Genomic DNA, 13,391 nt, shown 5'->3' on the forward strand with positions numbered 1-13,391 from the left:
AAGGATTGGAAAAAACTTGAAATTCTAGAAGAAATATAAAGAGCAGGCTTTAAAGAGGTAACATTTTACTGGGCAATTACATGAATTTTTCTATGGCAAAAAGGTTGTGGAATATGATGATCTGGGATTTCCTAGGTGGCAAAAGAAAGTGGTATTAGATCAATACTGACTCATAATGGCATTAGTCGTCATCTCATCCATAGGGAAGTTATGCTAGAGCTTAATATAATTTCAATTGAAAAATTATAGGATTTCTTTGGATAATATGTTTCTAAGGTAGTCAAATCAGGATGCTGATAATATAGTGGTTTCATGGAAGGAAGGAATTTTAAAAGAATTACTACTTCATGGGTGAAGATTTATGCCTGGCTCCTCCGAAAGTCCTATTTTGGAACCTGAACTGAAAAAGATTCTATACATGATCTGCTTTAGAGATCATGGTATTACTCTTCTTTTTTGTTTTTGCTCTTCTTTTCTCTTTGTGATAATTTCATTGGTTCTTTTTTCGTGCTTCATTATCATATTTATCTTTTTCGTCATTAGCCATATTGCAGGGACTACTAATTAACTTAGTCTGCATGTTCCTGAAACTCTAAGCTATTTGTTACCTCTTTGTTTGTGTGAATTAGACATTAATTTGTTCTGTCTAGCATCATCAAGCTGTACTCTCAAAGTCCTCTACATTTTTATATTGTTGTTTTCTCATTCTTAGAGGACAGGCCTCGGAGCAATGGTAAGATTGCTCCATTATGACCTGAGTGTCATGGGTTTGAAATACGGAAACAGTCTCTCCACATATGAGCTTAACGTTGCACATATCTGACCCTCTCCATATCCTGTGGTGGCAGGAGCCTTGCATCCTGAGATGTTTTTTTTTTATTTTTCTTTGTTTTTTCTCTCTTGGAAATGCTCTATAAATCTCCTATTCATCTTCTGATTTCACTGTATAAACACATTTACAATGAGCATGTTTTGAATGTTTACCATCACAAAAATTGTCTGCAACTCTTGACAAGTAGGAAGTACTGTTCTGAGTATTCACCTTTAAGCAGGTGCAAGTTTTGTTCTGTAATAGAATCTGAGCTCGACTGCAAAAATTAAGATTGCATAAACCTGCTGATAGTCTTGATTTTTGTTGTCTACAAAATGCAATAAATAGTTTTATGCACTTCAGTAATAGTAATAGTAATAGTAGTTTCACTCCTGCTAAAAAGTAGTTTTGGTAATGTGCTGATTAGTGTCTGTCTGCTGTCTTATCTTTATTTCTCTCATGATTTTGCCTTTTGTTCTGCAGCTTCGAGAATAATCCTCGGTTGGAAGTAGAGGTGATCACGGGCCTTCTGGCCCGCCCGGCCCGCCCAGCCCGGCCCGAAATTTTTCGGGCTTGGGCATTGAAAAAGAGCCCATTGGTCGGGCCCGGGCAGGAAAAACGGCCCGATCAAAAAAATCGGGCCGGGCCTGGAAACTTTTAAAAATGGCCCGGTTCAGCCCGGCCCGACTATAAAACAGTAAAATATAATATATTAAAAAAAATTAAGAAACAAAACTAAAGCCCTAATTCCTAAACCCCCCCTCCCCCTTCCCTCGTTGAGACCCCCCCCTTTCCCTCACTGAGTGCCGCCGCCCCCCTTCCCTCGCCTGAGAGCCCCCCCCCTCCCCCTTCCCTCGTTGAGACCCCCCCCTTTCCCTCACTGAGTGCCGCCGCCCCCTTCCCTCGCCTGAGAGCCCCCCCCTCCCCCTTCCCTCGTTGAGACCCCCCCCCCTTTCCCTCACTGAGTGCCGCCGCCCCCCTTCCCTCGCCTGAGAGCCCCCCCTTCCCTCGCGGAGAACCACCGCCCCCTGTAGCCGGTTTCCGCCGGTTTCCCTGTAGCCGCCGCCTCCTCTCGGTTTTCGCCGGTGTCGTCGCCGCTGCCTCCTCTCGGTGTCCTCCCCCGGACGGCAACCTCCGCGGCTCCGGTCACCGACTCACAGTCGCCGGTAAGATTTTTCTCCTCCTCCTCCTCTTCGAGCTCGATTCCGGATGAATTTTAGAAGCTCGGAAGTAAAGCCCCATATAGCTTCAAGCCCGGATGGAAGAGAGAGAGAGAAAGAGAGAGAGAGGTGGGGGGAGCGAGAGAGCTCAGAACTCGGAGGTGGGACTCTGGAGCTTCCCCATCGGGCCGGTTTTTTAGGTGGGGGGGGGGAGAGGGAGGTGGCCACGAGTCTTCCCGTGGGTGGACCGGTGGAGACTGGAGAGAAAGAGGGAGGAGGGATTTGGTTGGCTTGATGCTTTGATGCCTTGATCTTTCATCCCGTGACCCAGTCGAAACTCTGAGGAAGAAAGATCGGGGGATTGGAGATGGACGAGGGATCTTTCATCCCTTCTCTTTTTCGGTTTTGGTCTTCGGACTCCTCCCCTCACATTGCTCCAGTTCCACTGTTCCAGGCTTCCAGCTATAGTTCTCCCTTGACCTGAGATGGGCTCCTGATTTTTTTTTTTTTTTGCCGGTTGGATGGGGCTTTATTTTTATTATGATAAATGCTACTATCCCAACTTCCAAGTAATGAAGGGATGGTTTGTTCATTGTTGATAGGATAATTCTTATGAACTAAATTTTTTGTATAATTAGTTGTATAATTTTTTGATAGGCTTATGTCAATGGCAAGCGAAAGTTCACCTATTCCTGTGGCGGATAATGAGCATGAGGATTGTTATGTCAAGGATGGTAAAGCAAAATCAAAGGTATGGATGCACATGGTCAAGCTTCCAACTGAAGATAAGGACATATTGAAAGCACAATGCAAGTATTGCAAGGAGATTTTTTCAGCTGCTTCTAAGAATGGTACGTCTCATATATGGCGCCACTTAAAAAGATGTTCTAAACGTTTTCATCATGACATAAGGAATTACACTATTTCAACTGAAACCACAACTTCTGGAAGCACATCTTTGCATTTGAAAAATCCCAAGTTTGATCAGGAAGAAGTTCGTAGAGCTATTTGTATGTTTATTGTTGCTGGTGCACATCCTTTTAGAACTTGTGAGGAACCTGGTTTTAAATATATGGTATCTGTTATGTGTCCTCAATACAAAACCATGAGTAGGCATACTATTAGGAGAGATGCATTGAAATATTACATGGATGAAATGAAGGTTGTGAAGGAGGAGTTAGCACAAGCACCGGGGAGAATCTGTTTGACTTCTGATAATTGGAAAAATGATTACACACAAGATGAATATATTTGCATCACAGCACATTGGATTGACAATAGTTGGAAGTTGCAAAAAAGAATAATTAGATTTGCAGCCTTAACCCCCCCTTTTGATGGGCTTTCTATTGCTGATGAGGTCGCTTTATGCTTGGCTCAATGGAAAATTGATAGTAAGTTTTTTACCTTGACATTGGATAATGCATCTTATAATAATACCATGGCTACTTCTCTCAAGATTCGTCTTTTTGCAAATAAATCTCTCTTGCATGGTGGTGATTTTTTTCAAATTCGTTGTTGCTGCCATATTATAAATCTTATTGTGCAAGCTGGTCTGAATCTCATTGATGGTGTTGTTTGTAAAATTAGAAATGTGGCCAAGCATTTGAAAAATTCAGTTCCAAAGAAGAAGAAGTTTTATGAAATTGCTGAACAAAGTTTTCATTTGAATACCAGAAAAAGATTGCGTTCTGATTGTTGTGTTAGATGGAATTCTACTTTTATAATGCTGGACCGTGCTATTTATTTCAAGGCAGTTTTAGATCACTGGGGACAGCGTGATAGAGAATTTGGAATCTTTGCACTTTCTGAAGAAGAGTGGGAAAAAATAGCTATTCTTCATAAGTTTTTGAAAGTGTTTTATGATGTGACTAATCAGTTTTCTGCTAGTAAGCATCCAACAACAAATATTTATTTTAGGGGGGTGTGAGAGATTCATAGAAAATTGATAGAGACTGCTAATGGCCCATATGATTTTATGGTTGATATGGTTAGAGAGATGCAAGTTAAATTTAACAAGTATTGGTCTGAGTATAGTTTGATCTTATCTTGTGCTACAGTTTTGGATCCCCGTTGCAAGTTAGAGTTAGTTGAATATTGTTATTCTAAACTTTATGGGGAGATTAGTGCAAGGGAGATGGTTCAGAATATTAAGAATACTTTGTATGATTTATTTGAGGAGTATATGCTGCGTTCAACTTCAGTCTTTTCTCCCAAGATTGGAACTTCTAGTGGCAGTGATGTTGGTAACCATGATGCAGATAGTTTTGAAGATTATGAATTATTTTTGAGTAAAAAACAAAAGCATGATCATGGGAAGTCACAATTAGATCTTTACTTGGAGGAGCAAAATCTTGGGCTGCACATCGATTTGGATATTCTAGCATATTGGAGAGATGCCTCAGGTCGTTTTCCCGAGCTTGCATCGATGGCTCGTGATATTTTGGCCATTTCCATATCAACGGTCCCTTCAGAGTCTGCCTTCAGTATGGGTAAAAAGTTGATAAATCCTTGGCGAAACTCACTTTCACCAAAGACAATTCAAGCTATTACATGTTATGAGGATTGGTTGCGAGCAAAGGGCTTCTCATTAGGTAATTCTTTAAATCTTTGCTTGTTCTTCTATTTTTTTCTTTAATATATATTTGAATAAAAACTAATTTTCTATTGTTTCATATTTATTTGTTTTTACATTTTTTTAGGACAATCGGGTGTCTTGGGAGCTAACATGGAAGAATCTAGTGAGGATGAAGATGACGAGGAAGAGATGGAAGAGGGATTACATGGTTCGGTCATTTAGATATTCTATTAATAACTCTAATAATTATTCATGTTCAATCAACAATTGCTAATGTTTCAATTTTGTGTTTGTAGGTTTTGAGAGTTAGAAGATGCAAGGATGTTCTACAATTTTCTATTATGGAAGTGGCTTCAAGAATTATGAACTTTTATGAACTTTTGAATGCACAAAGATGCATGTTTGTTATAATGTTAATGGGACAATGTAATTTGTATTTTGTCTAAGTTTGCAGTTTTTATTGTTAGGTTGTAATTTTCAGCTGGACAACACTATTGGCTTGAAGCTGCAAATTTTTTCTTTTTTAATATTTGTAGATATATCCAAATTCTAAAGTTTGAAACCACCACCAACACTATCTATTTAAAATAGGCTAGTTATATCCTTAACATTAACCAATTAACCAATTTAGAGAGCCTATTAAGCTGTTGGGCCATTTTTGTCCATTTCTAGATTCCAAAAGAAAAAATCGGGCCTGTCGGGTCGGGCCTGTCGGGCCGGTCGGGTCGGGCCTGGGACCAGATTTATAAGGTTGGGTCGGGCCTGGACAAAAATTTAAGCCCGACAGTCGGGCCGGGTCTGGGCACAGCCATCGGGCCTAATTTCTGCTGTAGAGCCCGGCCCGAGCCCGGGTTTTGATCACCTCTACCCTCTACGCCTCGCCCCGTTTCGATCCTGGATTCGGGCGAGTCACCGAGCGCCAGGTCTTTTACAACCCCATGCAACGCTCACGAAGAAAGAAAGCGAGAAGAAGAGCTCCAGATCTAAAGAAAAAGGAAAGAGGGCGAGAGCGAGATAAGATAGAAGAAGATCCCGCGATCTCAAGAAAAGGAGTAGAGGGCGAGAGAGCGCGCGCATGAGAGAGGCCTTCGCTCGACGTCTGGCTCTATAAATACGTGTTCTCGGTTTCGGTTTTTTTCTTCTCGGCCTCGTGGCGTCGTACGAGATCTTGCCGCCGGCTCTCGATCTCCTCGTCGGAGGGATGGCGATGGCGAGGGGGAGCTCCGGCCCTGCGTACCCCGAGAGGTTCTACGCCGCCGCCGCCTACGCCGGATTTGGCGGATCCTCCAACTCCTCCTCCATTGGTGCGATCTCCAAGTTCCGGAATGATGTTGCTCTCTTGCTCTACGCGCTCTACCAGCAAGTAAGAGAGCGGATTCTTACCCATTTTTCTGGGATTTTTTTCGTTGATCTGGGGGTCTTTTTTGAGAGTTTGATGTTTTCTAGGTTTCGATTTGTTCGTGGGGTTGAGATCTGTGTATAGTTTTATTTATCCGCGTCTATAATTTTGTTTTTCGATTTTTCGGTATATATATATATATATATATATATATATATATATATATATATATATATATATATATATATATATTTGTTGAATATCGTTTTCGTATTGGAATGGTGGTAGATCTGGGAAGGAGGGGGGGGGGGGGGGGGGGGGGGGGGGGTGTTGTCTCATTTCGATCTGTGATGTTTGAGGTGAAGTGCATGTGATTGTACAATTAGCTTCAAAAATGTTATAGTTTATGATCAACCATTGCGTTTTTTCTTGGTTGCAGGCAACAGTAGGGCCTTGCAATATTCCAAAACCCAGGGCATGGAATCCTGTGGAGAACAGCAAATGGATGAGGTTGGTGTCATTCAATGGCCGTTTCTGCCAGACCTGATAGGAAGTAAAAGTTGTCATGCTAGCATTCTGTTTGAATTTTGAAGAAAAATGGAAGACTTGACAAAAATTATCAACCTCATCAACTTGGGGAAAATCTAAAGCTACGGACGTTGGGGATGTAATATATACTCGTCACTGTCTAGAAATGCTACTTGAACTAGTTGAACGTTTGATTCTACCTACCGAAGAAGCATGAAATTCCTCTCATTTCTTATGTTATGCTAGGATTAGGGGAGATTAGGGCCTTTTCTTCTACTTTCTTTATGGATATTTGCCCATGTTCTCTTTGATGCTACAATTGCTTTTGCCAAATTAAACATGCTACATAGCAGATAAAGGCTAAAACTATTTGAAAAAAAATCATGAAAATGCCAAAATCACGATGATTAATCAAGCATTATTTAAAGAGTGATAACTACAATTTGACGTACTTAAGGAATCTTTATCAAGATGAAGTATGTTCGGTTATTAGTTTTGTTAGATGAGATGGCTTTTGAAAAACAAGGAGGTAAAAAAAAAGAGAGCAATTATGGACACACTGAATTTTGAGGTGTCTGTTATTAGGTCATATATAAAATGACAAACTGTGATACTTTTAGTGGGCGAGAGAGATGGTTTGGGACATTACGCCTCTGCTTAAGGCCTAAAGCTTTCACCTTATTGACCACTACAGAAAGGATCTTATATTTAGATAACATCTAGCCGAGAGTGAACAATGTGGATAGCATTTATTGTTAGTGTGAGGACAAAAATGTGGCAATCTCTTTATCTTCTTCACTATGATATGATGCATAAGTTGTTTTTGGCTGTATGTACGGTACTTTAAGTTGGCAACATGTGCAGTAACAGCCTTCTTAGTTGCAATATAAATGTGTTACAATTAGAAATATTCATACTACAAACAACAAAATCGTCTGTTACCTGTTTTGTATGTTCTCAGGGGGGAGTACGTGAAAATTAATAGAAAAGAGTGTCTAATGGATGCAAGTTGTGGGGCATTATTATAACTACTGTTTTTTGTAGTTGATCGATGTAAACTTTCAGTTGCAACCCCATTTGATTGAACATTTTCTAGTGTTTTCAATCTCTTATCCATTTGCTACATCGCTTTTTTACATTGGGTGCCAACTATTTGTCAATTAACTTTGTAGTTATGAGGTGACTATCCACTTTGATTTCTTGTGTTTTATGATCTTTCTTAATAATACAATTCAAATGTCTACTAAACCTTAAAATTATTTTTTTATTAGTGTAGCAAAAGAAGAAATATACATTTTTAAAGGTTTTGGTAGAAAAACCGATTCTATAATAAAAATATTTTTGTGTATCTAGACAAAGAAATTTATAATTAAGGCAGGTTATAGTGAAGAATCAAGATGAATGGTGTAGGCGATTGTCTAGATTGATCAAGATCAAGTCATAAATATTGGAATGGCAGAATGATTAAGATCATAATTTGCATGGATTGAAATAAGCCATTCTTTTAATGAAATTCTTCCAAAATTTTAATGTCAAATTTGGAAGGGTGAGCTAATAGTGAAGTTGATGGAGGAGCAAAGAGCAATGAAGCACAAAGAAAAGAGTCTATCGCCACCACAAGGCTATATATAGCGTGTTTGATGAAAACAAACATCATCTGGTTATTAAAAGGTGTTTGTACACTACCTTGAATATATAAGCTCAATTATCCTTCTAGGTAGGATATTTTTATGATGCAAAGAATTAGATTTTGACAATTGATTGCAAGAATATAAAAATTAGTCTCTTGTACACTGGAGCATTTGTTAGGCTGGGTCATAGTCCATCATCAACCAACGAGAGGTCTTTCCAATCTAACTTCGGGCCTAAGATTTAAAGCTTAAGCTTGGCTTGAGCTCGACCTAACCCCACTTGGCTAAACCTCCACCCTCCATCACCTCCCCCCTAGCCTCATCCACCCCTTTTCTCCTCTTTAGGCCTAATCCCCTCACTAATCCCGTGCCTAATCCAAGCCCTCAAGTTCGTACCTAGTCATATTTTAGATTGCGAGAAGTACTTTAATAGAACATAGAGAGGAGAATCCCTAATCCTCATAGAGGTTCCTCTATGTTGTCATCTCTAGAGGATTCACAATCCCAATTACTCTTTTCTAAAGCTGGTTTAAGGAGATACTTTTCAAGGATGAGAGAGAGGCATGCCAAGAGGTCCAAGATTGCTAATCAGCATGCAGCTGTGGCATTCCAGCTGCAAGTTGACTAGAAAGAGGAGAGGAGGTACTAAAGAAGAGAGAAGTGAGAGGGTTAAAGGGATTTGGTGTAGATAACTTGTCTCTCCTAGATTAGTTGCGTTCAAGAAGTGGAGTCATAGTATTGATAAAGTTTATGTACCAATTTTATAAAATACTATGTAAAATTAGGGGTGGTAATTGGGTCGGGTCGAACCAAATATGAGTCGGGTTGGATCTAGGTTAGGTCAAAAATTTGTAAACTTGAACCCCTCAACAGGTCAAAAATCCAAACCCACACTTGATCATTTTATTAAATTGGTAACTTAACTTGACCTATAATGGGTTGAATCAAGTTAAACGAGTTAAGCATTGTCACCCCTGCATAAAATGCATGGTCAGGTTGGGTCAAGCTAGACCTTTTCATTGTTGATTGAGAACTGCTTGGCTCAAGTCTTGATGACACCTAGAGATTCGATGTTAGGTGAGCTGATTGGGCCGAAATCGCTTCTCTGTGTTTATCCAAAGATTTAAATCTTGAGATATGGTATCATATGACTCCTTAGTCATTATATTATGTAGTATAGTGTCTATTGTACTGATTCATTTCACCAGCTAGTGCCAAAACAAAAAAGGGTGTAAAAATACATTAGAGCTTGGTACCGAGTAGATTTGGGCTTGTAAGAGGTCTGTATAGGCTGGTACGGGTCAACGTACCCATGATTCAATCATGATGGGATCCTAAATATAAACTTCTAGCTGATAGGGTACCAAACAATATGGGCCAATATTTGTCTCAAGGATGACCAAACCATCCTGAACCGTTTGGTTCGGTGCATACAGAACTGAACTAGTTGGTTATCGAGATTGAACAAGCTTTTGATTCGTTTTGAGTTCGGGCTTTATATAACCCTCTTGCTTGTCTCTCACTAGGGCTATGGTTTCGTTGTTGTCACGACATCAACGTGAATAATGGTGCTGATAGACTAGTACGTGTCCTCTTTCAATCTTTCTCTCGCCCTCTCCATTCTCCCTCTATTGCTCACCTCTCTCCTCTCTCTCTTGCCCTCTCCATTCGAGGAAGCCCTTTCCTCTCTCTCTCTCTCACTCGCATCTCGCTAGGGCTGGGGATTCGTCGTTGCCATCACCGCCAACGATGACGATGACAGACCAATACACATCCCTCTTTACTCTCTCAATCTCTGTCTCGCCCTACCCATTCTCTCTTTTTCATCTTTCTTGTTTTCCTCTCTCTCCTCTCTCTCTCATCCTCTCCGTTCAAGAAGCCCTCCGCTCTTTCTTGCTTGCCTCCCTTTCCTTCTCCCTCTCCCCTCTCCTTATCCCTCCCCTAGTTCCGGCACATCTTGGGGTGGTACATTACTTAGTGGTACCATACCGAACCAATTGCCGATCGGCAAGATGCACGATTTGGCAAACCCTGATTTGAATCCTATAGCCAGCGTGGTGCTGAGTAGCAAAGGACTTGTAAGAGGTCTATATAGGCTGGTATGGTCAATTTAACCATGATTCAATCTTGATGGGGTGGCCGGGATGGTACAGAGCAATATGAATCCTACTGCCAGCCCAAATGGGCTAGGCATGTTCGATAGCATGGGTTAGGCCAAGTTTGCTAAGGTGTAGTCTCTCTACAAACTCAAAAATTTTTGTGTTTACTTTTGAGAAGTTGAGTACCATGACATGATTGCTAATTTTATGCATTTGAGGCTTTCTAATAAAATTTATAATTCTAAAAGCTAATAATCATATAAATCATATGAAGTAGACCTTCCATTTGAGTAATCCCACGATCTGTATATGAACACTTATCTAGATAATGTGACTCTCTCTAGACCTATTCCAAGGATGAAATTTACATTGGGCATTTGATCTGGATTATAAGATGCTATGATCTCAATTGTGGGTTGTAAGATTTTGACCACACTGATTTGAGAAAGTGGACCTAGTAAGAGTGACATTGAAATATGGTTTCACGTCCATGACTGAGCCTTAAAGTATGGAATCAAACAGGTTTTGATACTCTTTAAATACTTATGATGCTTAGAGTTAGAGTTGTGATCTAGGTGACTTAAGGTATTGCCAGCTGATGTTCTCCAGAAGTTTATTGTTGGAGAATCTTGTCAATATTTGATTTCAAAACAATGTTTTGGACCTTTGGTTGCTGCTTGCTTGGCTGAAAAGAGAGGCTCTCTAGTTTTTCTCCTTGTGAACTGATATTCAAAGTATGATCACATTCACTATTTTGAGCCGATCTGTGGTGGTCTCTGGCCTGCCAACTTGTTGTACATGAAATAAATTACTCATTTATCTGCTTCATAGTGCCTACTTTTGGGTGCAATTTAGTCTTCTTCAAATTTCTTGTTCTTAGTCAACTGAATTTCAGAGTATTGTGACCTTTGACTTGACACTGAGAGTATTATCTTTAGTCCGGATTCTCTGTTGAAATCAATAAGCTCTTGGAGAATGTTTGGTGGTCTTTATTTTTGTGAAGGTATATATTTTGGGCATGATGGAACATGTGGTGGTCCATTCTTGAATCTTAGGGCTATGATTAGCAAGAGCATCACACAACAATATGGCTAATGGGTTCAAATTATGCCATTTGATCAGTGGAAGAGAATTTTTCTTACTATTACTATTTTTTATATTATAAAATTCTTTCTGTTACAATGCCTCTGCGTTCATTGATTCTGAAGAGTCTCTGGTTAAAATAGACTATTTAAAGATTAGCTATCTAGAAATTTGGTGTTCTATCAGGCACTTAATCAAAGTTTTCCACATCCTGTTTCATGATTCCTTTTTTTGCAAAAAACCATGAGAATTACTATATTGTTCGGTTGCATAAGATAGATTGTTTGGCACGATATTTTTAACCTTATTGAACCATGTTCAACAATTTTGGATGAATATTTCGAATGAGTATGTACATATGAAGGTTCAGTTTAATTAATTTAATAGGAAACTGTTTTCTGATGATATGATCATATAGTCGAATTTTAATTACATTTTGCAGCATGAACTGCTATCTCTCTTCCCTCTCCCTCCTCTCCCTCTCATCTTTTGATTATATGGAGTATTTAAAACTGATTTTATTCATCTTTTCAGTTGGCATGGGCTCGGAAACATGTCTTCAGCAGAGGCAATGCGTCTTTTTGTGAAAATTTTGGAGGTACATTTGGAGACTTAATATTGTTGAAAATGTATATATGGGTCAAATAACTGTTCACTGTAACATCCTTGACAGGAGGAGGATCCTGCTTGGTATTCAAAGGTCCCTGAATTTACTGTGGAGCCTATTGTAGATGTTGAGATGCATGTAAGTATACTGAGGCTGAAACTAATTTGGCTAGGTCATAGTTTGTTTGTTATGTTAGTAGGAGGTCTTTGTTTGTTCATTCTTAGTTTCATTGAATTACCTTTTTTTTTTCTCTCCCCTAGAAAAACTGAAGTTGTCATCTTTTTTGGCTGCCAGATGGAAAGAGGATTGGTTAATATACCTTCTTTTATGTGCTAATAAATTAAAATGCATATCGAATAAGGAAATCAAAAAATTGATTATGATTGAACAGAATCTGGTTGCAGTAGTTATTCATTTATTCAATAAGATGTGCTCTTCATAAAAGCTATTTTATACATCTTCATATCTTTAAAATTTTTTTTTCCTTGAATTCATGATTTCTGGAAACTGTTCAGTGAATTTCTCTTTTTTTTTTTGTTTTTTGATCAATGGTTCAGTACTTACTCTGTTCTTTTAGCCTGTTAACCTAGGGATCTCAATATTTTAACCAACATATATGTTATTGTTTAGCATTCCTACTGGCGGTGGTATCAATCCCTTTTCTTGTAAAAATGTATGAGCTAAGTTTTTGTTTTCCATGAACCAGTTATTGCAGCCCTTTGGATGGCAAATATTCTTTAACTATGTGAACATGTCTCTCCTAGTATCGTTTAGGCAAGTGCTAGAGTAGCAATGCCAACTCTGCATGGTTGTAAATAACCCATATATTATTGATAAAAGCACATGAAGTAACATAAATGAAACTGACAGACAGGTTCTATTGAAGATAGTCCATGCATTATTTCATACAGAAGATCGGAGGGATGATAGGGTGATAATGATGGAAACACACATGCTGTAATTTACTAATATATAATAAAACTCTGGGTTGTACTACTATGTTGAACCTCCATCTTTCTCAAACTCAAGTTGCAGTATATCCTTTATGGGAAAATTATAGCGCAAGAATGGTAGCATATTAATAGAAGTATAAGGAGACTAGATAAAAAGTGGCCAAGGTACTTTTTTTTGAAAAGGATAAGCTTGAAATATGATGCTTGAGGTCACAATTGCTGTCAATACAAACAATTAATTATTAAAAGCTTGAAATATCCAGAACCACCAATAAGGTAGGAGAATATGGAACCTTAGATGGTACTGGGAGGGGCTGCATCTAAAAAATGTGGTGATAATAGAAGGTGACATGATATGAAGATATGCTATAATTTAAAGTAATGCAGTCAAGACTTTAAACATCCCTCGGACACTGGACAAATGATCAAATTACCTTCAAAAAAGCTAATAAATGACAGTTGGATACTACAGGTTGCAAGCTGAGGTAATTGGCAAAGTAGATTGGTAAGAAGTACAGGTTGATGCTATATGGAATGGGTACTTGAAGGAAGCAAATCTAGAATGGTAATTTGCATGCAAACAATGTAGATGAGATGAACCTCCG

This window comes from Phoenix dactylifera, chromosome 7 (genome assembly GCF_051530095.1).
Source record: "Phoenix dactylifera cultivar Ajwa chromosome 7, Ajwa_hap1_PhDact_Kaust_v1.1, whole genome shotgun sequence".
In the NCBI taxonomy this organism is placed as follows: Eukaryota; Viridiplantae; Streptophyta; class Magnoliopsida; order Arecales; family Arecaceae; genus Phoenix; species Phoenix dactylifera.